This window comes from Prinia subflava (assembly GCF_021018805.1).
Source record: "Prinia subflava isolate CZ2003 ecotype Zambia chromosome W unlocalized genomic scaffold, Cam_Psub_1.2 scaffold_51_NEW, whole genome shotgun sequence".
Taxonomy (NCBI): domain Eukaryota; kingdom Metazoa; phylum Chordata; class Aves; order Passeriformes; family Cisticolidae; genus Prinia; species Prinia subflava.
This window is the reverse complement of record NW_026960618.1, coordinates 224,847-251,384: the sequence shown is the minus strand read 5'-3', so window position 1 is coordinate 251,384 and position 26,538 is coordinate 224,847. Positions and strand designations below refer to the sequence as shown.

General features: G+C 43.3%; 1 protein-coding gene across 1 annotated transcript in view; it reads right to left on the bottom strand.

The window, feature by feature from the left end:
* LOC134565277 (uncharacterized) overlaps window positions 1–26,538 on the bottom strand; it is a 39,587-nt gene that overhangs the window by 3,386 nt on the left and 9,663 nt on the right. The gene's annotated exons all lie outside the window — the stretch shown is intronic.

Below are 26,538 nucleotides of genomic sequence, written 5' to 3'. Positions count from 1 at the left end.
CTTTTGCTTGATTTGTTCGGCAAGGGAAAGCTTCAGGCCAGCCTGAAAAGGTGCATACATACACTAAAAGATATTTGTAATTCTGCGCTTTTGGTAACTCTGAAAAATCCACTTGCCAGTAATCTCCTGGTTCTGGTCCCATCTGCAATTTCCCTAGCTGAATCTGTTTCCTAACTATTGGGTTATTCTTTAAACAAATTGGACACATGGCATTTACCCGTTTTGCCAATGTTAACATCTGGTTAGAAATCACTTCTCTTTTCAGAAACTTTACCAATGCTTCCGCTCCCCAGTGGCATTTATTATGTTCTGTTTCTAGGATTGCCTTCATGATTCTGGCAGGCACTACTACTTGTCCCGTTCCTGTTACATACCATCCAGTTGCATTTCTTTGGGTTAGCAGCAATGATGCCAGTTTTTCATCGTCTGGAGAGTACTTTGGTTCCTGCAATAGATGTGGAGTTACTGGGCTCACCTTAGTTGGTATCAGGGCCATCTGAGTCCATACTTGTCTGGCTATATCTTGGGCTGTCCAGTCTGCCATCCGGTTTCCTTCGTAGATTTTTCCTTCTTCTTTCTGATGTCCTCTAACATGCATCACCGCCACCTTCACAGGTTGGTGGACCGCATCCAGTAGAGCAAGAATTTCAGTTTTATATTTGATAGTAACTCCCTGAGAGTTCAACAAGCCTCGTTCTTTCCACAAGGCTCCATGAATGTGGACGACTCCGAAGGCATATTTGGAATCAGTCTACACGTTCACTTTCCTCTCCTTGCTTAATTCTAAAGCTCTTGTTAATGCAATAATTTCTGCTCGTTGGGCTGAGGTTCCGGGAGTCAAGGCTTTTGCCTCTACCACGGTTTTTACTGTTGTTACAGCATACCCTGCATACCTGGTTCCGTTCTCCACAAAACTGGATCCATCAGTAAACAATTCCCAGTCCGGGTCCTCCATTGGGGTGTCCTTTAAATCGATTCTGCTAGCATGCACCTGCTCAATCACTTCCATGCAATCATGTGCCAGTTCTCCTTCTTCCTGCTCACTGCGGAGAAATTCTGCTGGGTTAACATGATTAGTCATTTTCAGCTCCACATCGTCCTGTTCTCTCAGGATGGCTTGGTATTGCAGCATCCTGCTGGACGAAAGCCAATGACCCCCCTTTTGTTCCAGAACTGCCAGTACCATGTGAGGCACGAATACCTCTATCTTCCTCCCCAGAGTCAATTTTCTGGCCTCCTGGATGAGGATCACTGTGGCCGTAACTGCCCGCAAGCATGACGGCCATCCAGCACTAACTGGGTCCAGTTGCTTTGAGAAATACCCCACCGGGCGTTTCCAGGATCCGAGTCTCTGAGCCAACACCCCAAGTGCTAATTTTTGCCTTTCATTCACATATAACTGAAAATCTTTGTTCAGATCTGGGAGGCCTAACGCGGGGGCCTCCTTCAAGGCCTGTTTTAAGTCCTCGAAAGCCTTTTTCCTTTGTCGGTCCCAGTGTAGCTGCGGTTCTTTCAGGGCCTCATATAAGGGCTTAGCTAAGAGGCCAAAATTTAAAATCCACAGCCTGCACCATCCTACCATTCCCAAAAAGGATCTCAGTTCGTGGTGGTTCCTCAGCTGGGGTATAGCACAGATAGCTTCTATTCGATTGATTCCCAATTTTCTCTGGCCCTGCGTGATTTCACATCCCAGGTAAATAACACTTTGTTTCACTAGCTGGGCCTTCTCCTTTGATACCCGGTAGCCAGCTTGGCCTAGCATGTTCAGCAGTGCAATTGTCAACTTGAGGCAAATTTCTTGTTCTTCTGTTGCTAGAAAGATATCATCCACATACTGCAATACCACATAAGAGAAAGGAGATTCTCTTACCTCCGTTGTCTTCCATACTTCCAATTCCTTTGCCAGCTGATTTCCAAATATCGTAGGACTGTTTTTGAAACCTTGAGGTAGCCGAGACCAGGTGAGCTGTCTCTTTCTTCCAGTGTCGGGACTCTCCCATTCAAATGCAAAATATTTTCTGCTTTCCAATGCCAGAGGGATGCAGAAGAATGCATCTTTGAGATCAATCACAGAAAACCATTTAAATCTTTCTGACACAGATGTTAACAATGTGTACGGGTTAGCCACCACTGGGTGAATGTCCTTTACTATTTCATTAATAGCTCTCAAATCTTGTACTAACCTGTACTTACCATTTGGTTTTTGTACGGGAAAAATTGGAGTGTTGTATTCTGACTCACTTTCTTGTAAAATTCCTTGGGCTAGGAACTGAGTGATCAAAGGTGCTACCCCTTTTCTTGCTTCCAATTTAATTGGATATTGTTTTACCCTGACCGGTTTTGCCCCTTCTTTCAGCTCTACTACCACCGGCTCCGCTGCTTTGGACCGTCCTGGATTTCCCGTTTCCCATACCCAGGGAACTACTGCATCTTCAATTTCCTTAGGTATTGGAGAGGGGTCTACTTCTTTAATCACAAAAAGCTTAGCGATCTCTTTTTCTGGGAACTCTAATTTTACCCTACCTTGTTCAAAGGATATTTTGACATTCAAGAATGACAGTAAATCTCTTCCGAAAAGATGCTTAGGGGAGTTGGGCATATATAAAAATTGGTGATCCCATTCTTTTCCTCCAAATCTTAAGTGTGAAGGCTGCAAAAAGGGTCTTTCTTCTATTTGTCCTGTTGCCCCCACTACTTGTATGGTAGTGTCACTCAAAGGTCCTAACCGTTTATTCAGAACAGAATGGGTAGCGCCTGTATCCACTATAAATGCTTGCTTTTTCCCATCCACTTCAAGCACCACAGTCAAACCTTCTTCTAGTCAGCTCTGGTTCTGATAGTTGCTCAACACCAATGCCTGGGCGACCCCTTCTGGATTCATCGGGTAACCCCCTGAATTACCAGATACCCCTCCCAGCCCAGCTTTCACAGGACACTCATTTTTCCAATGTCCTATTTGTCGGCAGAAAGCACATTGATTAGAGGCAAGCCCCCCTTGTTGGAGTCCTGGGGAAACCATCCCTCTTCCACTTGTTCCCATGTTTTGAAATCCTGCACTTCCTTGCCCTCGGCCCCGTCCGAAGTTACCTCTACCCCTCCCTCTCCCAGCATTCGTTTGCTGCAGCACAGCTAACAGACTCGCTTGTTGCTTTTTGCTAGCTTCTTTTTCTCTGTTATTGTAAACCTTCCAAGCTATTTCTAGCATTTTATCCAAATCCCGAGTATCTTGTCCCTCTAATTTCTGCAGTTTCTTACGAATATCTTCCTGGGTCTGACCTAAAAAGATTAAGGCAAGCTGCAATTTTCCTGCTTCACTATCAATTTCCAAATCTGTGAATCGCCTGGCTGTTTCTTTAAGTCGTTCTAAAAATGCCGAGGGTGATTCATTCTTATCTTGTCTCACTGAATACAATTTTGATCAGTTTAGTGTTTTGGGCATTCCAGTCCTAATTCCCTCCACTAACAATTCCTGATATTCCCTGATAGATTCCTTTCCCTCATCCCTATTCGGATCCCACCCTGGATCATCACTAGGCACCAAGTCTCCCAAAGTCCTTCCGCCTGGATACAGCCTGATCATTTCCCGAGCACGCTCTTTCATTGCCCGCAGCACCATCTCACTCTCGGTGGAGTCCATTAGAGTGTCTAACAAAACTTGCATATCGTTCCAATCTGGATTCTGTGTTTTAATAATCATTTTAACCACCCGTGCCACTCTCTCAGGATTCTCACGGTAACTCCCTGCTGACTGTTTCCAAATTACCAGGTCTCCTGGGGAGAAGGGCACTTTCACAAGCACCTTCCCTCCTTGAGGTCCCATAGCTTCCCTTAAGGGGGCAATAAGCTGGGGTTCCCCATGATTCTTTCGTCCTTGCCTAGTTCGTGCTGCAAGCGGGGTGTTTCGCCGATTTTGGGGAGAAACAGGGGAAGGGGTTGGAGGACGCACAACAACCCTGTTAGCATTCCCTGGCATTACTGTTATATTTGCCACCTCCTCTTCCTCCTCTTCCTCATCTTCCTCATCTTCCTCATCTTCCTCATCTACACTGCTCTCCGGTAACGCGGGATACAGGGAGGAATAGGGTGAAACAGAGGGGAGAGGGGAGACAGCAGGAGGAGGTGAGACAGCAGAAGACGCTGAGGCGGCAGAGGATGCTGAGGCAGCAGGGGAGGGTGGGGCGGACGGCGCTCTGGGTGACACCATTAAAGACAAATCTTCCTCTGGTCGAGAGGTTAAGGCTAAGCACTGAACACATTTAGATCTCCCTTTACAGCCCCCGCACCCAGATTCTTTCATCTCCAATACCATTATTCCACATTCAGTCTGCCACTCCTTTTTACTGCGCAGTAAGTAAAACAAGTCCAAATACTGTACTTCATCCCATTTCTCATTTTCCTTTAAATACTGCATTAGTGAATTCAGGGTATCATAATCCACAGTACCATTTTCTGGCCATACCGGCCCCTCTCGCTCATATTCCGGCCACCAATGATTACAATATTCAATCATTTTGTCTTTATTCATCTCTTGGAAAAACCTTTCACTCTTCCACCTTTTCAATAAACATCCTAACGGAGTATTTTCAGGTATACCCTTAGAGAACTGAACCATAGACTTAAGAGCTCCAAATGGCATTTTGAACCGATTCCACCTACAGCCGTACAACAAGTCAACAACAACTAATGTGCAGCAGTGTACAAAACAATATTCACCCAAATCAATATTGACAATTCAACAAATCAATCACACCATATATTCGCACTCACACAGCAAAGTAGATACCAGAATAAAATACCAGACCAATACCAGACCAATACCAACTTGCCGCTTCTCGACGCCGCGAGGGGCAAGTGCCGGACCTGCGCAGCTTTCGCTGTGTCTGACAGCCGGCGCCTAGGCTTCCCAGACCAACCAGACGTCTTAGCCCAACCCGGCGAGGATTGCCACCTCGGCTTATGGGCAGGCACCCAAACCAGAAAAATAAAGCACCTTCGGGCTTACCTTTCGCAGTCGTCCGCCAGGCGCAGGGGTCGGGCACGAGCCGATGACTCCCCGAGAATCACTCGGTGCGGGCGTGGAGTAGATCGAAACGCGAACCGCCCCTAGTCACCTTCGGAGTCCTGCCGCGGTCGCCAGAAAACTGTTGCCCGATCCGAAGAAAACACAAACAACCGAAGTCGTTTATGCGGTGCTTTATTGAGGGCCCTGGGAGCCGTGGACTAGCGTCCAAGATCAGAGCCCCATCTTACAGAAATTTTACAGGGTTTTTATATGTTTCTTTACATGATTTCTTAATCGCTACAGCATCTTACTTAATTCTATCGCCTGGTACTGTTATCTTCTTGACATTTAGGTTCTTGCCAACAGGTACATTCCTTAGATAAGTGATTATTCCTTAGATACACTGCTTACATTACAAATTTCACTATGATAGTTCATTTGCAGGTTATATGCGGCCTATCAAGCCTTAGCATGACTACTACAACTAATGTCAACTATAAGGTTCTCTACTAGCTAGATACAGTTTATTTCAATCAAATGGCAACAAAGGTACCAGTGGAAGTAACGAATCCTCCACCTCTTAGTGTCTTCTGATCAGGACATATAGCTGCACTTCAAGCAGAATTTGTGTTTTTGTCAAACATGTCCTTGCTATCTCCATCATTTTTATGAAAGTCATCCTGTAGCATTTCTAATGGATTAGATAATTTGTGGCAATAAATAAAAGGGAACAACAGAAGGGCCCAGAAATTGTTCCCGAAAATATTTTTAAGTACTCAGTAATTACAGGAAGTATTAAATAATTGAAGAAAGTAGTTTGCACAAAACCTCTGATCTCCATTCTTTAAAAGAAATTCCTGGCTCACAAGCTTCTTTCTTTCTGCTCCTTGAAGAATCATTGGCAGGAACAGAACAGCATTTAGCAGGTTTTTCCCAGTGCTGCAGCTCTTGATGGTGAAGACTGAGGCTTGGGAAATGCCCTAGGAAGGCTGTGAGGAGCCAGTCAGCATTGGGCAGTGACAGCAGACTTGCAAACCAAGAGCAGCCTCCCTATCAGCATGTCTGATAGCTACTCTAATCACCACCCCTGCAGATCTTAGCCCAGGTAAGACTCAAGAGAACAGTCTGTGGATTAAATGGGAGCTGTGGATGCTGGCTTATATTAGCTTCCAATTGAGTGTCTGCTGCTGATTTTGAAGTGCCTAAACTAAAGACACTAGAGACTGAAAATGTTGTCTAGCTATGCTTGATCTCCATGTCCCAGAGGAGTAAAGAAAGCAATAAAAACTAATACTGTCAGGAACTGCAACATGCCCCTAGTGACAATGCACAGGAAGCAAGAAAAGCAGAGTAGGAAGCTGTTCCCAAAACCCACCATAATAATGTTCATGTGCAAGATCATGTTTTGCATCATTTTTAGAGTGACTACAGAATTTATTCCAAAGGTATAGCAAGAGCTACAGAATGGTGAGTGAAAAATAGAGGGGAGACAAATTATAATTTGTAAACTAGGGAACAAATTATAATGTAGCTGGGGAAGAGACTGAGAAAAGTGCTGGAGCAGCAGATTAATGATTAGGGACACCCTGATGGGAGTTCTGTGATCGAGAACGAACATTTGGGACTGAGGTAATTGAACTTCCTACTCAGATTCCTGCAGCCAGCCTGAGTTTGCTGATTTGATTAAGGATTGACTGTGCCCATGTGAATTTAAATTGATTTCTCATTGCAGTATGAATCCCTCCCTCCTCCCCTCCCTGCGAGAGAAGGCACAGCAGCTGAAGTCACCTTTACAAGTCACGCTGACATGGGAGAAAGAAGCTAAATGGGAGAAAGAGGCTTATAGGATAATGAGCAAATATTTTTTAATTAGTAGTGAACTGAGCATTTTTCCTGTTTTCGGCTCCAGATCCTGGCTGGCAGAAGAGAAAGAAGGAGGCAGGACTGGGGTAGGGTAGGAGAGCACTAGGGTGAATGGGATTCCACCAAGTGGCTTTGCTCCTCCTATGAGCCCTAATCTCTCACACCTGGGTCTTCTTGCTCTGATATCACAATTTTCATTTTCCCCTCTCTGCTGCAACAAGCATTATTTAAAGTTCCCACGGGCACAACTTTGGAGGCCTCCTAGTTTCCAAAGGAAAAATAAACCAGGTGAACCATGAATTCACCCTATTGGTCACAGGGACTCTTTTCTGACTGGTTTTCCCTTACCTTTAACCTCGTTCAACCCTCCAATATCATTGATGCATAAGTGAAGTGCCTCAAATCTGCAAGTGACATTACCCTTAGTAGGCACTTGTGAGCTCCACCCATTCCCTATGAAGCAAAAAGCTTTTGGGGATTGCTTTAATTTTTAAAAAGGGCTGTATGATTATGTTCATGCAGGTTTACTGTAGGGTTCATAAAGCTATTCTCCTTGGATGATGGGAAGACAAACTGATTTATTTCCAAGAACAGTAAACAGTAAGTATCTGCAGCCAAGAGAATTAAGAAAAAAATTGAAACAGACTTTAGTCTGAACCTGACTGATAGTGAGTACTACTCAGGTGCTAACATTGGCTACTTCAGAATCTATACCTTCCAATTTTGGCATGAGAAGCTGCCATGGTCGCTGCAGTCTGAAATCCATTTCTGTTGAATTGACATCAATGTACTCTATTTTAGCCATTTAAAACACCTAATACTCAATTATCTACAAATTGTTTTAAAGCAAGCATGCAAGGAAAGGAAAAAACTAAAATAGCCTCTAGACTAACACCTGAAATATAAAACAGAGACAAGAGAAAAGTGCTATGATATAAAATCAGTTTTCAAAGCAAGGAAAGACTGTCTGCCTATGTTGTAATTTTGATTTAGGGGGGTCCCCGGGGAGGGTTCCCCAGGAGCCCCCAGGTCCTAGGGTCGTTGGTATTTGCATGCTGGTAAGCAATGGAGACTCTAGATGGCTGGTGAGGTGCTGATGAGATGAGGATTTATTTGGAGTTTGACCCCGGGAAGGCAGCATGGTCACTGAGGGAGAGGGGGAAGGGAAGGGGAGAGGGGGAAGGGGAGAGGGGGAAAGGAAGAGAGGGGAGGGGAGAGAGGGAAGGGGAGAGAGGGAAGGGGAACCTCCGGAGACCTCCCAGGCAAAGAGGACGAGCCCACTTCCCCCGCATTCTTAACAGGGAGTTTCGAAGTAGGCGCACTAAGATTCTTTAGCCAATAGAGTTACAGATACACAATACTGCAGGGAGCTTACAGACTTAGGATAAACCATACACTTTCCAGGGGTGAGCCAGAGCATACTATTTCCATAAAATGCAATTCCACATGCCTATGTACACAGAATGAAAGTTTCACCAAGACATTATCCCACAAAATAGTTTGGAGAGTTCCTACTCAAACACAGGGCTATGAAAAGGAAAGACAATCAGCTCACTCCTGATTATGGGTGCCAAGAGGAGCTGATGACAGCCTCAGGCACATTTGTGTCTCCATATGCCCAAAATCTCTGCAAAAATCACATCAAGTGGTATTTGGTATTTAACCTTGCTGTGCCCTTTATGGCAGGAAATAATGCTACTTGGGTACAACAGCCCCACAAAATCATGAGTGTTTTCCAGTAATTAGTATCAAGTAAATTACTCAAAAAAGCTGGATTGAAAACTAAAAAAGAGACTAATGTATTCATTAGTATGGTAAATTATTTTCTCCTACATGTATCTGGATGGATGGGCAAATAATGAGTCTCAGATTTGTGGAGCATCTCATACTGGGGAGAAGACCTGATTGCTGTGCACATTGCATCATTCTGTTAATTTGGACTATGAAACCCATCAGCTGTTTAACAACACACCCAAGTTTACAGCCTGAGGTAGAAGCAATATAAGTATTTTGAGATAAGTTAGGCTGCTAGTATGTGGATTTAAGAGATGAGTTTCTCAATGGCTCCATGAAATCCAGACTTAGCTTGCAGGAACAAAACAAAAAAACTGGGTTCAGGGAAGAACTCAAGCTTTGCATGATTCATGCAAATCGTGTGGCAGATATTTTATCAGTGCTGGTCAAGAAAAAAAATGCATTTCAATTTTTAACACTAAAGAAAGCTTATTAGGAAAGCTTCCCATTAGGATGCTCCTTCATAGGTGTGATAGCTGTTTGAACTTTTGACCCTAAAGAATACAATAAAAACTAATTTAGGTGCAAGGGGAATAATACAAATATTTGGTTTGGTAAAATTCTCTTACCCCCAAAAGAAATTATCTGAAAACTTCAGTATAGATGATGATTTGATGAAAGTGTAAAAGAGAAGTTAGCAGAGTGCAAACTGAAGTTTCCACCAGCAGCCAGGCTGTGATTGACACATGCAATACCTTATGTGAACAGCTCAAAGGGTTCCTGTCAACATTAAAAACAGCCCAAAATAATTTTATTTGTTACTACAAAAGAGCCATGTTACACTTCTTTGAAATACATTATTTTTCATATTTTTCTTTAAAAACTTCCTGTTTAAACAATAATTTTAAGTACAGCGATTTTCTGAACACCTGAAGCCCAAAACCCTGCTCCCATCACATAACTGTGCTTCTCACCCCAGCATGTAGATAGTCATAAACATATGCCCTAACTACAGGCTATCCACTTCACACCAAGAAAACCTCATGTGCTGAAGAGAGAGGTGAGCATCACACTGCATAGCCCAGTGTCCAAAATGAAGAGCATCAGATGAGCAGAGTTTTATCCCTAATTCTGCTACTCATGTTGCATTGACCAGCTGAGGTGATGATTCTGGACTCATTACTGCCACAAGCTTGGGTTGGAGGGATTTAGGTTTGCATGTAACAATGCCCATGGCAGAGGGTTGCAATATGCAGAGTCATGAATTGGCTGCAGCCTGAAAAGGGAGAAGTGTAGAAAAATCATGAAATGCTGTGAACTACAGTAACACTCATGTTCAAACACTGCTCAAATAAAAAAGCTTCATGCAGCCCAGATAATAGATCTAGTTTGGATCCTGAAAAAAACCCCCATTTTTCCAAGAGTTGAGAGATTTGCATGGATTTGTTTTTCTATTGGGCTTTCCCTTGCACCTGTCCTCACCCCACAAGGTGGGCCATCCATCCATTCAATTGGGTCCCATTGCACAACCCTCTTTGCCGAGGTCGTTGTACGGGTATAGAGTCTTTATAAGGTCTTATATCATTTTAGCATCTAAGCAAAGTGGTTTATTATATAAAAGCATGTATCTGAAGGTGCGAGAGTCCTAAGAGCGGTCTTACAATACAATCAATTATAAACATAAACAAGCAAAGTCTAAATAAAACAATATCCAAAGCATAGAAATCTTAACACACAACGTTCTAATGAAACAGCAATCAAAGCATAGAATTCCTAACAAGCAAAACTCTAGTAAGACTATAAGCAAGCATAAATCTGACATTACAGCCTCTAGGTAAATCAGCCTCCCATCTCCTGACCCCAAGCAGGATTATCCAACCGTGGGGTCACAATAACAGAAAGGGATCACAAGATCACAGATCCCAGACAGGGGTCCCGGCCGCTGGGATCACAGTGGCAATGGGGGGGTCCCGAACCCGGCAGAATTCTTGGTCACAGGGATTGCAGGGACAGGAAGGAGGTCTTGGGGTCCCGAACCCTCGCAGACTCTCCAGCAGCCCCGAACAGAGTTCCAGGGCAAACGCCGCAGGGGGAAAGGGAAGAGACAGGATCGCAGGGGCAAGGAGGGGTCCTGGGGTCCCGAACCCTCGCAGGGGGAAGGGATGGGACCCCAGGGCCCAGATCCCAGGCAACAATAGATGGTACCTTTAGAATCCCATTCGGCTGCCTGGCAGGACTCCTTCCTCAGGCTGCAGAAAGCGGAGGTTGGATCGATAGATGGGATTGATCAATCGACCCCCGACCGACCCAGAGGATTTTTATCCCAAATTGCAAAATGCATATTCATATTTTTTATCTACACACTAACCAATCTAGGTACAATTCTAAAGTTTGTAAAACTACGAAAAACAGCGTCAAAACCTACGCACATAGCATATCTATTAACGTAAAACTCTATCTTACTAGCATAAGGTTCTACCTTGTTGTACATGAAATTCATACTAAAAATTATAAACAGTACTCTACTCTATTTTTGTTGTGTCTATACTCTATCACTAGGCCTAAAGCTCTGTCCTTGTACACTAACAACTAGGACTTAGGGCATGTAAAACTTAAAGCTGAGGGTTAGATTTCTACTTTATGTATCTAAAGCTTTATATATTCTAATTTTTCTAAAGGTTTTAATTCTATCTCTGTACTTCTCACTCTCTGCAGAGGATCCATGGAAACATGGACTCCAACACCTCTTGTTTTTGTCCCGGTTTAGTCCCTCAGTCTTTCTTCATTAAGTGAATGATTTGATCTTAAGAACTCACTAGCTCAGTGACTCCTATTCAGCAAAACAAGCTCCCAGTCCTTCCCTGCTGGTACCTGCTGCCCCAAAGGCAAAGCGATAAAGTCCAGCCTTGCCAGCTTGGCATCCCGCTTTACCTGGACAGGTTTAGCCTCTCTTCTCTGCTCAGCAGGTTTTCCTGGCTGCTGAAACCTCTTACCAGCCCTGCTGCCTGGCTAAGCAGGTGGCCTGGTATGTGGGAACAAGCTGGACAGCTGCCCTTTCACCTGCTCTTGCCAGAGAAGCGTGCTGCACCCCGGGAGCCTTGAGATGGCATTCAGCCCTTTGCCCATGTGCAGAGACCTCCTAACTCCAGCACAGCCCCAGAGGACAAAGTGGATCAAGATGCTGTTGACACAGCACAGAAGGGAGATCTGGTGGAGCCTGGGCAGCTATGGGGGGGCAGAGTCTGGCCATAGGGGTGCTGAGCTACTAAGAACAGTCTGCACCTCAACAGCACAGGTCAGTCTGCACCAGTCCTCCCATAATCCCCATCCTGAACTGTCTAAGCCATGAATGAAAACCCCCAAATAATTAAACATCATCTGCTTTAGCAGCCACTAGCAGGAAAATAAATAAGACATCCCAACAGAGGAAGATAATTTCACATTTACGCTTGCAAGGGAAAAGGGAATTTGAAACAAACAAAACATCTTTTTTTCCCTGCAGAAAGAGAAACAGTCTGTCAAAGTAGGACCGTAGCAACACTGAGAACTCTGTGCAAAATTCTTGTTTGCTTCTGCATTTGATTAGCTGTCTGCATTATGTGTTTTAATTTCCTGCCACTGAAGCATATTGCTGTCATGGTGATAGATGCTATAGAAATGAGTAAAATAAAATAAAAAAAAAAGTTCAGAACACTTTTGACCAAGTCTGCACTAATTAGTGCATAAGACAAACAGATAAATATTTTCTGGGATTTGTGTCAACCATATCCAGATTCCTCCCCTGCTTCTCAGATATCAGCAAAACCCTTTCTAGAAATGGAGATAAAGAAAGGCAGCAGATGGTGCTGGGAATACTCAGAGTAAGATATCTCCATTCAGACCCAGATATTAGTAGAAAACCATAGAGTTAACAGGCATTGTAGAGCAGTGAATATTTAAGGTATGGTAGTCGAAGAGCAAGGAAGACAATATTGCAAAATGACTGGTAAAGACTAACCAGAAACCTTTCAGAACTTGTGTGGGTGGGATGCTACCTGTGATGGCAAAAGCTGATCTAGCAGGAATGGGTGAAAATGGGAGGGGAAGGAGAAGGAGACTATCCCTTGGCAGAAACATGAGAGAATGGAGATTGATCTTTTTAACATAGTTTATAACACCAAAATAATGGCATGGTACTGTTCATCTCTACTGGACTTTATAAAAGAAACCAAAATAGTAATAATTGTAACTAGCACAGGGTTCAACCAAGGCATCCCAAGAGCTTTACAAGCATAAAACAGTGCTTTCAAAGTGAGGAAAGGATTTCTCTGATTGACAGCAGGAAAGAAATACATAAAAATAACTCCTTTCCAAAACCAAAGAAGAGTTATTATTTCTTGCAGAGCTTCTACCACAAGCCATCATCATCCCCTCCTGGCTGCCTTTCCTGTAGAGATTCAAAGGTACAACACATATCCTCAAGCCATGTAATATCACTGCTATTGCGCTGTCTATGCAGTTTTGGTCAAATTTTCTTTGATCAGAAAATTAATCTTAGTTTGAAATAGGAAACCAAAAGGATATTTACTGGATGCAGTCTATATTAAATTAGCAGGTGTTTAGCATTTTTTTCCAGGGTACCATCATTTCTCAGACAAATACAATCTCAATTTGGGCTATAAGTGTAAATTCTAATCTCAGGAACAACATCTCCCATCATATTGCACTGCCACCTGCATATACTTTGCAATGCAAATTGCCCAAAACACATCCTTCCTTTTAGCCCACACCACTAAATGGAGGTGAAATCCCACAGCTTGAATTTTTGGCTTTGCACAATCTAACCTATAGACTTTGACTTCAAGTCCACCATAGTAACTGAATATCTGCTGTTGAAAAAAACTTGCTAGGAGCTATGTATTTACAGAACATCAAAGTTTTATCAATGCTGCTTTTGTTACAATCTGGAAGGAGTTGCTAACCAGTCAGTGTTGGCTGCTTTTGTTTTTTTTTTTGGCTGTAGCCTGTACAGGGCTAACAGCGGAACAAGTGTACTGTTGACATAGCTATGCAGTAAGGGCTGTAAGTAAAGAAGCACAGAGTAAGGTCATGGGATTTGAGGGGCCCTGTAATACCCAGTCATTCAAGGATGGGCCAACCATCTGCTCTGGGGACCTGTTGGTCAGCACTGGTAACTATTGTATCATTACCCTAGATCTCACACACGTTCTGCTAAATTCACCTCTCCTCAACAGAATGCTTTGGTCTCAGACAAATCAGAAAAGTTACCCTCCAAAACTTACCCAGGTGTCACCAGATGACTTGACAAAAGCAGTCACCAGTTATGCAAGGACCAGCATCTTCCACAGCTGTCTCCAGCTGATGGCTTATGCCACTTTGGCTGCAGGAGGAATAAAGCCTCAGCCACAGAAATTCCATCTGCTATGTCAGAAACCTGCAGTACCTAAACCTGGCCTTCACTAGCTGCTGGTTCGCTGTCATCAGCAGCCACAGCCCACGCTTTGACCAGGGGGAGTTCCAGATTTTCTGCATCATCTCATTGCATTTTGGACGTCTCCTCCTTGCCACAGGTAGTGCAGTGGCCCAGGAGGGCAGAGGCAGCTATCAGGGTGGCGAGGAATGGCTGAGGAAAGCAAAAAGTGTCAGCTGGAGCCTATGGAAAGCTGTAGGGAACAGGGGGAAGGTGTAGGACAAGGCTGGTACAGCCTTCAGCCACTTTGTACAGAGACAGCTCCATCTGCAGCAAGCTCAGACTGAAAGCCAGCCGTGCTCCAAAGCACCTAGAGAATAAATTGGGCAACTGTGGGGGAAAATGCATTCCACAGCAGACTCATCACTATCAAAATAGCCCAACCTGCTGACTGGACAGCCTGCACAGATTTCACTAACACATCAGGCTGAGCAACAAAGGTGTCAATTTACCAGAGCACAGCATGTGTATGCAGCGACCAGCAGGGAAGATGTACATGAGTGGGAGAAGTTGAGTCCACCACTGTCTCCAATGCAAAGTTCAGGAGGGAGAAGTTTAATGCACTCCAGGAGGTTACTGAATATGTAATTTGGATTGCTTATCCACATGCCTTTTCCAGCAGACTGAAGTGTTTGCAGTGAGGGGCAGAGGGTTCCTGCTGGGTGAAGGAGACCCAGCATGGAGTGCCATGGTCAAAGTGGTGATGGAGCACCTTGCTCGAGGTGGGTTCCAGTGTGAGGTCCATGTCAGCCCACACTGCCTGGCTGAGAGCATGTGGCCAGGTGAGGAGCAGACTTTGGCAGGAGGAAGCATTTTCATAGCCAGCTGTTTGCTCCCAGCATTGTTCTGAGCAAGTTCTGAGCTTCACCAAATTCTGCCTCAGGGCAGAGCACCAGCCTAATGCTGGGCAGAGCCCCATGTCTGTGGCCTCAGTGATGGGGCTGGGAGCTCTGCAGGATGGAAAGTGTCTTCATGACACCCAGACACCCTTCTTTGTTTCAGCTAACTGCACTTGCAGGCTCCAAGGAGACCTCACAACTAGATGGTAACACTGCTTTTGTTGCGATGCAAAGGAATAGGGCTGCCACATTGCTATCCTGCAAGTGTCACGCTGCAAACTCAACTTCTGTGTGTCCTCATATGCATTCCCTTCCAGTTTTAGGTACAAATGCAGATGCTTTTGGGGAGTTTTCTTCAAGGCCACATTTATCATCTGTCCGTAAATGATTGCAGTGGCACCAGCTCCTGTCCTTGACTGTGCTTCTTTGTCAAGCACAGCAGCAATAGCAATAACTTCAGGTTTTGCAAACCTGCAGATCACTATTACCAATCTGTATGAACATGAACTAATTAATCTTCACCACATCTTTGTGAGGAAGGTAAGTATTATCATTTATTATCTTTCCTGTTCTACAAATCCAAACCGAGATGCCAAAACAAAAAATGATTTGCTGATGGCCAGGCAAAGATGAACACATCATGGGCAGTAAATACAGCATTGTTCAGTGAAAGAAGGCAGACTGTGAGATTACCAGATTTTACCTTAATGCAGATAATGAAAAATAGCCATCCTAATAAACAGCAGTTCTGAAATGGAGACTTTCTGCTCTGAGGATAAGTAAAAGAGCAGCCAGAATATTTTGCTAATTTTAGTGCAAAAGAAATACAAAGATGAAGGGCCCAAATTTTGAAATAGAGCAGCAGTTGCACACATCTGTCTTTAGTTTTTAAAAGAGCACATTTCCCATTTAGGCTTCAAAGTGGCTGCTCTGTCAAAAGGCCCACTGACATATTGAACCTCTTGACATTTTGATTTTTAATTTACTCTGAAATATTGCAGAGGGATCAGTTAAGTGCTGAACTTCATTTTCCTTTTAGTCTGCTGCAGTCAAATGGAGTGGAGCTGTATCTTTAAAATCTTGCCCCATTTTGCCTGTAGTAGGGACATGGAAAATTGGCTTTCTGTGTGTGCAAAGGCAAGAAAGGATGTAGAAAGATTTCTGAAAAGAACTGAAAATTGCCTGTTTCACAGTAGCTTTGTCTCAGTAAGATGCTCCTTGTCTGTGGAAATAGTAGTTGTTTCCTACCTTCTTATTCTGTATTTCAGCAATGACGCTGGCCATTTTAAGAAACTAGTTATAAATGCAGATTATTTTCATGTCTGGTCAAATGCTGAATAATGATTTAGTATTCCTGTGCCACATCCTTGCAAAGCACTTCAAACTGATTTGAGTACATGAGCCTGATCTTTTCAAAAATCTTAACTGAGAAAGAAGTAGCTAAAATTATTCTGAAAAAAACCCCACTCAGGTGGCTCATCATTTCTTAACTGTGCGAGGTGAGAAGGGGAAAGGCAAGACAGTGGTAAAACAAAGCAGGGGAAGAATTTCTTGGGAACAAGCTCAAGATGCATCCAAAGGGAAATCCCTTAGGGCCTCCAAGGAGATAAACAGCTATCATTAAACCATCCTGAAGCTCTTTGGCTCCCTTACCTTCTTTTTTTCTTTTTTTCCTTTCTTGTGGAGAACCCTCATACAGTGCAGTGCCCTGAATTTATTAATTCTTCGTATGTTTTGACAGATGACTTTTCCTTTTTTTTTTTTTCGCTAACTTCTGGATATCAATGCTGTCATTCTAAAGTTTTCTTCTATTAAACAATACATTTAAAGACTAGTCTGAGAAAGTTGCCTCCCTTCTTGATGGCATAGCACCTGGGCAACCAGCACAAAGACAGATTCAGGTAACAGAAAAGCAGGAATAAAAGCAAAGTAAAAGGGAGACCTTCCTCCTCTTGTACCTATATTGGTCACATAGAAATGGCCCAGGTAAAAAAATCACTGGTGCCTAAAATTAAGAAACATGAGCATCAAAAGGCAGAGTACTGTGATGAGCAGTTTTCCCCAAGCTGCCATGTTTCATTGTACCCCAATCCAAGAGGGATCAGTGCAGCCTTTGCCATTGCTGCTGCTTGGGCACACAAAGAGCCACTTGTCTTTACTTGTCCAAGAGGGGAGCTGAAGCATTGAGAAAATTGCCATCTGGTGAGCAAGACAAAATGTGTGATACTTGCAGTCACCTGGTCTCTTTTTTTTGAATGTGAGAGGGGAGGAACGCTGAGCGGTTACATTCTGTGGCACACAAGAGGAATGCTGCTGTCCAAGGGAAGAGGATCTGGAAAGTGTCTGAGGATGTCAGCTGCTGGGATGAAGATTTGGAAAGAGCATAAGGTTCAAGGCAAAGATCATAGAAAGCATAGACTTCAAATGGCCTGGGCATCTCTTCAGCTGCTTCTATAGAAATTTCTCAGAGACCAGTGGGAGGGGTGACTGACTAAATGCCAGGCAATTTAGCATAAAAAGACCAAAAAGGACAGCTGTGCAGGTACCAGCAAGATGGATGGCGGTCTGGGAGCAGGGAGCCTACATGTGCCAAGGCACAAGATCAGAAAGAAAACCTGAGGACCTCAGGGCAGGGTAGTGACACCTCACCCTGCTTGGATAGCAAAGAGGGGAACTGGGGACTACTCTCCATTTGGTGATGTCTGTCCTGTGGGGAGCACAGTACAAAATAAATAAACTGGAGGTGTTTGATTTCTCCTGAAAGAAGTCCTTAAACACATTAGTTAAAATGGAGCTCAGCCAATTCAAAGGTTAGAGAAAGGCAGGGGTAGGTGGTTTGGAGCCTGACTGCCATTGAGGAGTGCATGAAGAAGGTTTGCCCAGGACAAGTCCATCATTAAACCAAAAAGTCATCAACTCTGGCAACAAAGTTCAGGTAGTCTGTCTTGCAGAGAAAAACCCACTAGCTACCAAGGCAAGGGTCTGCCCTGGGGTTCTGCACTGGGAGGTACCTCCTCTATTTAATTGATGAGAGTATCAAAAAGGCACAGCTGAAGAAGCAGAAGAGCTTCCCTGGTTTTCTCTCCATTCATTTAGTTATACAGGTGCCAGGTTTGCAAGCAGAACATCTTATTGAAGTTTCAGACAGATTTGTATTGATTTGAATTCAGAACATTGTCCAGCTAAGTGAACCTGCAATGAACTAATTTTATGCCAAGTTAAGCCTGTACAAAAACATCTTACAGTGGTTAAAATGAATTGGCATTTTAACAAAGTAAACATAATTTGATAAAACTTAAGTGAGAAAATGAAACTACTCATATTGTGGCCATGCAAGAGTATTTGAGAGAGTTATTCATATAGTTCCTGTTGCACAGAAAAAAAAAAGCCTGGGTTTAAATCCATACAGCAAGATCAACCAGAAAGAATTTTATGAGCATTTTTTTTTAAACATCTTGATTAAAATTTAGACCTAGTTCTAATTATTTGACCAAAATAATTTTCTATTATAGTATAATTTGCTATTTAAAAAGAGTAAGGTGGCAGATAGTATCTAAAGCCAAGACAAAACTACAAGATGGCATGTAAAATAAGTGTAATTAAACAATCAAATGTAGCAATTAAACATGAATGATTCTTTATTAGGCTGAATGAGGATGCCAAACAAGACTCCACAGGTGGCAAGTTTATTCCCCCATGCTCATTGGTATTTTCATTAGCAGCTCTACGCATAGTCAGAAATGCAAATCTGTGTTTTTAAGAGCAAGCTCCTATTTAGGTATCCTTCAAACCAAGGAGGATATGCAAATATCAAGGAGGACAGGATTAAAGTATAATGACAGTGTCATCTTGACCATAGGCAACCAGTGGTGTTCAGTGAACTCTCCCTGTTATTGAAGTAAGTTACCACAAGATGCAATTTGCTTCATTGGCAAATAAACTCCATCTTTTACCTTTTCTATTCTCCTGCTACAATATTAGGACAGGAACTTCCCAAAGGAAGGAGCTTGCATACAGGACATGCAAGGAGTTCCTCTCTCCTTCAGCCAGAGCTTGAGGTCAGATCCCCTGTGGTGATTTTTCCTTTTCAGTGGCACATGTGCATAAGCTCCTCTGCAAACAGTTGTCACTTGATTAACACTAGCAGATATGTCCACCAGTGCAGTTTTTGTTTCATATCCCAGGGAAAAGATGAAATTACTTTACTAATTCAGAGGTCAATTATGAATTCACTTTTTAAAACCCTTCAGTGTTAGCTGAAACCTATGCTTTATAAAGCAGAAATAATAAAAAAATAAAATATAGTAATAATAATAACTAAACAAAGTACATTGCACTGTTTCTATCAGTGTACACAGGCAGTAATCTCAACTTTCTTGTGATGGATGAGGTTGGGGCTTGAACTGAAGCTTACTGAAGTCAATAGGTGTCTTCTTCCACTTCTCTGGACTTTGGATGAAGGTGGAGTTTTCCACAGGTACATGTAGCCTGGCTGGCAGGGAGAGCAGTGGGGATAGGGTCTGTATGCACACAGGCAGTGCTAGAGCTGGGGCCATCCAGCCTGCTAAAAACAGGTTAATGCACTTGGGAGATGGAGAGAAAGGAGTTTGGCTTCCAGTTTGGAACCACCAGATGCCAGTCCACAATGAGACAGAGCACCAGTGCCAGGTGCGGATCTAAATTCATTTTTATTACTACCCCAAGCGATCAAGCATCATGACTCAAACCCAAATCAGCAGAATTGTTTAAAACCCAGGAAATATTGTAATAATACAACGTGCTTTCTTTCTGTGACCTTTTTATTTCTGAACCTCCATGAGTAACTGATGTCACAATTTGAATAATATACTTTTCCTTTCAAAGAAAATAATGTTTATTTACTTAGGGAAGATGTGAAACATGATGGCCTCCAGGAGCTGGAATTTTAATGGACACTAGAGATATGACCCTATGGAAAAAACGCAAGAGTCAACCAAACTGCCGCTACACAAAAGAACAGTTTGTTCTGCTTCTAATGTGACAATATTTACCTGCCATGGTAAGAGATCCAAAAGTCAGGCTTTCCTTTGCATTTCTGCCCAAATCTGTATTTACAAAGCTTGCTTTTGTGATATCCTCTCCAGCATGTAAATCAGTGAGCTCTCTCATACCAGTGATGATATTTCCACAGAAGATGGATTAATTTTTTTTCCATTGATCTGGGTCTTGCAACCACTTTGGGGAGGGAGACAGATAGGAAAAAAGAGGGGATTTAAGCCTTTTACCTGGCCTTTTGTCTTGGGTTGAAAAATGTACCCAAAAATGTGTATTCTATTTTCATCTGTTGAAACCAGTTGGGAGATATTGTTCTTTATCTCTTGTAGCTCTAGGGGGGGAAGAGGGCTCATGCCTTCTGTTAATGGGACAACTGATAACACCAGATAAAGCAGTGCCTTCTTATCTCTTCCTCCACCTATCCTCCTCTGAGGGATATCACCTGTGAATGGGCCATTTAAGGCTTCTCACACGACTGATAACGTTACTTCATTCCATTGTGAGGTGCTCCACTTAGTCGGAGGATCCAAAGCCTTTCCACCGGGATAAAACCAGCCATCTCAAACACCAATTTAGCTGATTTTCCACTGAATTTTCGGAGGAAGACCAGACCCATCTCGCCAGCACTGGACCCTTTGTTCTACAGGATCATCTCTACATCACAGAACAAGATCTGTTACTCCAGGAGGACTTATTTGGACTACGTCCAACACCCTGACAACAGGGTGTCAGGTCGTATCTCTCACTCTGTCAGGGTTTTCTAGGACTTTTGTTTGTTTGCTTGTTTGTTTTTTGTACTACTGCATTTGCATTTTTTAATATTCCTAGTAAAGAACTGTTATTCCTATTCCCATATTTTTGCCTGAAAGCTCCTAATTGCAAAATTTAATAATTTGGAGGGAGGGGGTTTCACATTCTCCATTCCAAGGGAAACTCCAGTTTCCCCTGACAGATACCTGTCTTTCCAAACCAAGACACCTTTAAAAGAAACCCATCCAGCATTGCTGTCCCAGGAGTGGGCCCAGATAATTAGTACAGCCACAGCCACATCATCAGCACTACAGCGCTTGGAGTCGTAAATCATCAGTCTGCTGTCACAGCCACCATGTATGATGGAAAAAGCCATCCATCTGCAAATGCCGAGCACAAAGAACCGTGGCTGCAAGGATGCAGCGTGGCATGTGCAACATACATAGCAGCAAGCAATTTTCCAAATATAAAGGACATAAACGTGGTAAATTGAGGCTCATCGGAAAGAAGGGGGAAGGCATGCAAAGCCTCTCACCCCCAGGCCTCCAAAATTGCTAGTATGTTCTCAAATCCAAAAATGACACCTGTGAATCCAGCTAATGCTTCTTTCACATGCACACAGCTTTCTCTTAAAGCTTACATTTTTTTTCTCTTCTGGTGTAAAACCTCAATCATATTTACCCCTGCTTTAGAATCCTTACAGACAAGACATTTAAGGCTGTGAAATCTTGGGAGAAGGTAAAATGACATGGCAGATCAATCAGCTGATGATTCTTCCCTGCACAGCAGGAGACTCCAGCACACCTCTTGTATTTTGTGTGGAGACTTAGCTCTGGCTGAATTTTTCTTTTGGCCCTATAAGAGAAGAAAGATATTTAAATTTTAAAAAGAAGAAGTGAGAGAGACAGAGAGAGCATAAGCTTATGCATGGCTGCAGGTTTCTCAACTAAAAGGAACTGTTGGTTGTCCATGAGAGAAGCCATTTCTTGTGTTAGTCTGCTGTGCAATACTCCAAGTGTGGGTGCAGAGATGGTTTGTAGCTAAATAAAATTAAATAAAAATAATTATTAAAAATACTGTGCATTGGTCACAGAGCCAGAGATGTGGATGAATCCTGAGATGCTGATCATCTGAAATGATTCCCCTGAGTTTTTAACACCTGTCACTGGTGACAAGTAAAGCCGATGCTTTACCAAAGCATACATTCAAGGAAGAGGTTGGTTTTTTTACCTTCTCCATGCAAGAACTGCCTCATCTACAAGTCAGAAGCCACAAAGAAGTGGGTGTCACTATAGAGGAATACAGGAGCAAGCAGTTCACTTACTCTACCTTGTGCAGGGGGGATAGGCATCCACTTTTGAACAACTGCAATACAATTTTCAAAACATCTACCTCTCTGTAACATAATACATTTGAAATACCACATTCTTGCTCATTAATAGTAAATTATAGCATACAGATTAAGCTGTTCTTGAGAATGTAAGTCTAAAGGCCTTTGACAACTCCTTCCTCTCTTTCTGGAATGTGGTAAGGTACCAAAATACTAAAAAAGCATTTCTTTCCTCACATTTCACATATTTTCAATATCTTATTTTTACTTATGAAAAATTACTAATTCCTAATACTAACTTGCCACTTCAATTTTTGCCATTACATTTTTTTGAATCTGTTCACATCAATCTGCCAAGAAAACAGTTTAGTTTAGTTTCATTTAGCACTAAATTATTTTCATTTTTAAATCATGCTTTTTCCTCAGTAAATATTGAGGGAAATCACAGAATTGAGCCAGTCACATATTTTTGTTGCTAATAGTTTATTTCAGGAAATTGGACCTTTTTGTTGGCCAAATCATCACTTGTGACAGCTATTCATTTCTTCATAACTGTAAAACATGTTTAGTAAAGCCACAACGACTCTAAATCAACATACTCATCGCTTGAACTTTCCTAAGCAGATGATGAGTTCTGCTGAAGGCAACAGTGTCGTGGTTGCGGGGGGAGGTGAATTTTTCCAGGGGGAGGTGAGCAGGCCAATAAGTGATTAGCTTTTCTGCTGGCACCTGGATTGGTCACTCAGAGGTTTAGACACGCCTCTGAGGACACAAAGAGTTAAAAGCAGGACTCTAAGGGGGTTCGGCCTCTTTTTAGATTCCAGTTTCAGCAGAGAGACGTCTCAGGCCTCCTTCCCCTGCCCAGCCACGAGGCTGGGTGGGGGAGGGGAAACACGTAGTCAAGCTCAGGTAAGCCGGAGCCCCAGGGGGGAGAAGAGAGTGGACAGGACTGGAACTGAGCTGACCCGTCCAGGATGGAGGGGTGGAAAACTGTGGAGGTGCCTTCTGTGTGTGTTCACCCCCCTCCCCCCCCAAACTCCGGGAGAAGGTGCTCAGCCACATGGGAGTTGCCGAGCCTGGGAGTGTCTCAGCCTGCACCCTGCCGAGAGATAGAAACTGTTAACCCTTGCTTGGCAGAAAGAAACTTTTCTTAGACATTGATTCTCATGACTGGTGGTTTTAGAAGAGAGAGGGAAGCGGCCTGGGACCGAGATGATAAAGCACAATTAGAAGGAACTCGATGGGCAAAGAATGAGAAGAGTAGCTTTCTGAGCTAGACTTTTCTTGCATAATGTCAGCCATGGACTGAACTTAAGTCTCTTTTGAACATAAACTGCATTTTGGGTAGATACAGCTGCCCTTGCTTTTGCTACAGTGACTAGCACTTGAAGAGTAGAGCGAGCAGAGAAGAGAGGGGGAGGGTGAGGTGGCGCCCTCTGCCCTCAGGGGAGACCTGCTCCTGGAACCCCGGCCCCTGGGTAAAAAGGGGGAGAGCTCGGCATGCAAGTATCCTTAAAAGAGCCCTGTATGCAGCTTTCAGCCTATGGACAGCGGTGAGAGCGCTGGACATAAGAAAAAGAGAGTGTCACCCTGGCAGACTTCTCTGAGCGGTGCCAGGGGTGACATAGAAACACATAAGGGGTAGACCCGTGTTTTCTGAAGAACAGTCTGTGGTGCGAGAGAGACTCTTCTCTCCCTTGCTGAATTAAAGATTGGTTTGTTTTTGAGTGCTGATTGTTTGATCTAAAACCCAAAGGTTTAGTCTGTGAAGAGTAATGTGTGGGGGGTGGAAACTGGGAAAAGAAATGTTCTGAGAAGTTTTTATTTCTGTCTCTGTGTGTGTTTAAGAGTTTTTCTGTCTCTGTTCTTATGTAATGTAATAAAGTTTTGGTGGTTTTTTTTTTTTTTCAAGATTTAAGCCTGCTCTGCTCTGTTCCTGATCACATCCCACAGCAGTTGTTAAAGAAAAACATATATTCATGGGTGCATTAACATCTGGCCAGTGCCTACCCATGACAAACAGTAATTTGGATATTCCTCAAAATGGCAACAAATGTTTAGAATTCGGCTGCACCGAGGTGAGTTGCCTTTTGAATACTGGTGGAAAAACAGGGAATTGCAGAACCACCAAGGAGGCATAATGGGAGAACAGCCCAGACACATGATCCTGGAGATTCTGTCTGTGAAGTACCAAAGCACTTTTGGCAGCATAGCAAAGCCTCTCCAGAGCTACACCAACTAACCCATTTCCTTTGGGAACGCCTGGCATAGAAAAAGTGCAGAAGGGTATGAAAGAAAACTGGTGACTGAAGTTAGATCTAAAAATCATTCTTCAGGGGCTGACACGTGCCAGAAGACCCTAGCTAGCTCTAATTCCCAGTGTGCCAGGGGCCATTCCCAAAATCTGCCAGCAGATTTAGGTGACAGTGCAGAACAGAGTTGTTCTTCTACGGCAACAGGTGTTGCAGTGTCTAGACTACGGAGCAAGCTCTTTCGTATGAATCTCAGAGACCTTTATTCTTCAAGACAGGGGGATGAAAAAGAGTGCAAGACAAAGCCTGCACCCACTTTTAAAACCGAGGGGTGGGGGATGTGAAACAAGCAGGTGATTGGCCCCAGGACAGATGGACAGGGGCTTTTCCATAACACAGGGCAGGGTCAGGGGAAAGATGGACAGCTTACCAAAGCTTCCAGGGACAGAGCAGGGGAAGGAGAGGTAGACAAAGAGACAAAGGGGGAGACATGCCTGGACAGCACCTGACCCATCGGGCAGGGGGGAAACAGGGAAGAGCTATTGAGATAGAGAACCCAAAACACCTTAACAAAAACTCACCACCACAATTCCTCCCTTTTTGTTTAATTTGAAATGAAAGAAGAGAGAGAAGTAACTCTTCAAACTCCTTTCTGTGGCTCTTCCCACCATCTTTTAACGGCAGCCACAGAGAATTTGAAAGGAGCCGATTTTTTGTCTCTTTGAGCTAGAACTCCCTTTAGCACTTTAAAAGTTAGGGAAATTAAAAGGATAATGTGACACAGTTGGACACGACAGAACCATGCGACTAACAGATGTCCCAGCAGGAAAGAAGGGGGTAGAACTTTACATTCATATTTATACATTTTTGGCACCAGTTGTGGATTGGAAGATAGGATCACAACCCCTCCAACCACACTGGTCAAACACACAGTCAATCAATTTTTCTTCTCCTCCTCCATAAAGGAATGTAAACAAAAAATAACCGTTAGGTAAACAGAGCTATTTTTACATTAAGAGACTGCTAGAAGCGTGAGAATCTTGACTCCAATAAAGTAAACAATCAGAAAGCTAAAAAAATTCCAAAAGAACAGGATGACAGATATTGGGAGAAACTATTAAAATATCTTTTAAAACTGATGACATCTACCCTGGCAACCCCCAGTCTCTAAAGATGTTTTTCAGCTAGTTTCTTGATTCTTGCTTAATTTCTTCAATCATGTTCTTCATTTCTTGGATGGAATTGAAGATGCTCTGGCCTCCGCTGTAAAAATTGAGGCAAGGTCTCACTCTGAAGTCATCATGCTCTTTTTCATGCTCTGCTGACAGCGTTAGCAGGAACAAAAACCCACAGGAGTTCTGGCTTAATTTTGGGGAATAGGAGGACATCTAAAAACAACATACGCATGTAAGTAGGAAAATAACATTTAACACTCATCAGAAGATCTTATTAAACACTCTGGATCAGGGAAAACACAGGACTGGGGTTCTCTACTTCCTTTGCGTTGCCTTCAAGAGGAAGCAATGGCTACATCATTGGGTAGGGAAGGTGAAGGTGGATCTGCATTTAGGGTGTCTTTTCCTTTAGGTGGAACATAAGGTTTGACCCATTTTTGCAGGACTCAATTTAAACCTGAGAGGGTGGACATGCAGGCGTATCCTCCACTCCAAGTGACTAAATCAAAGGGCCCCTGGACCTTCCAGGTCTCTGGGTCATTCACCAGGACTGGTGGTCTCTCTTCAAACTTCAACCACTGACTCTGGTTGAAATGCCTGACAACAAGAAGGTTGAGATTTTCAAATGAACAGTTGAGAAAGTTCATTGGAAAAAGAGCTTTACAAAGTCGTTGGTGTGGACTGTTGATTTTGACATCTCCCCTCTGTTGTTCTAGAGTTTTCTTTGAGAGTGTGATGGGTTCTTTCTACTACTGCCTGACTGGTGGGGGAGTAAGGGATACCCTTGCAATGTTCAACCCCCCACTCTTGCAGGAAATTACTGAACTCCTTGGAGGCATAAATCGGACCATTATCAGTTTTGATCATTTTGGGGATCCCCAAAGTGGAGAAGGCCTGCACAAGGTGTTTCTGTGCATCTGTGGCCTTCTCCCCTGTGTGGGCTGAGGCATAAACTGCACCAGAGAAGGTATCAACTGAAACATGGACGTATTTAAACTTTCCAAACTGGGGTATGTGGGTGACATCTGTTTGCCACACTTCACAACTGCCAAGCCCTCTCGGATTAGTCTTGATCTCGCCTTAGACGGA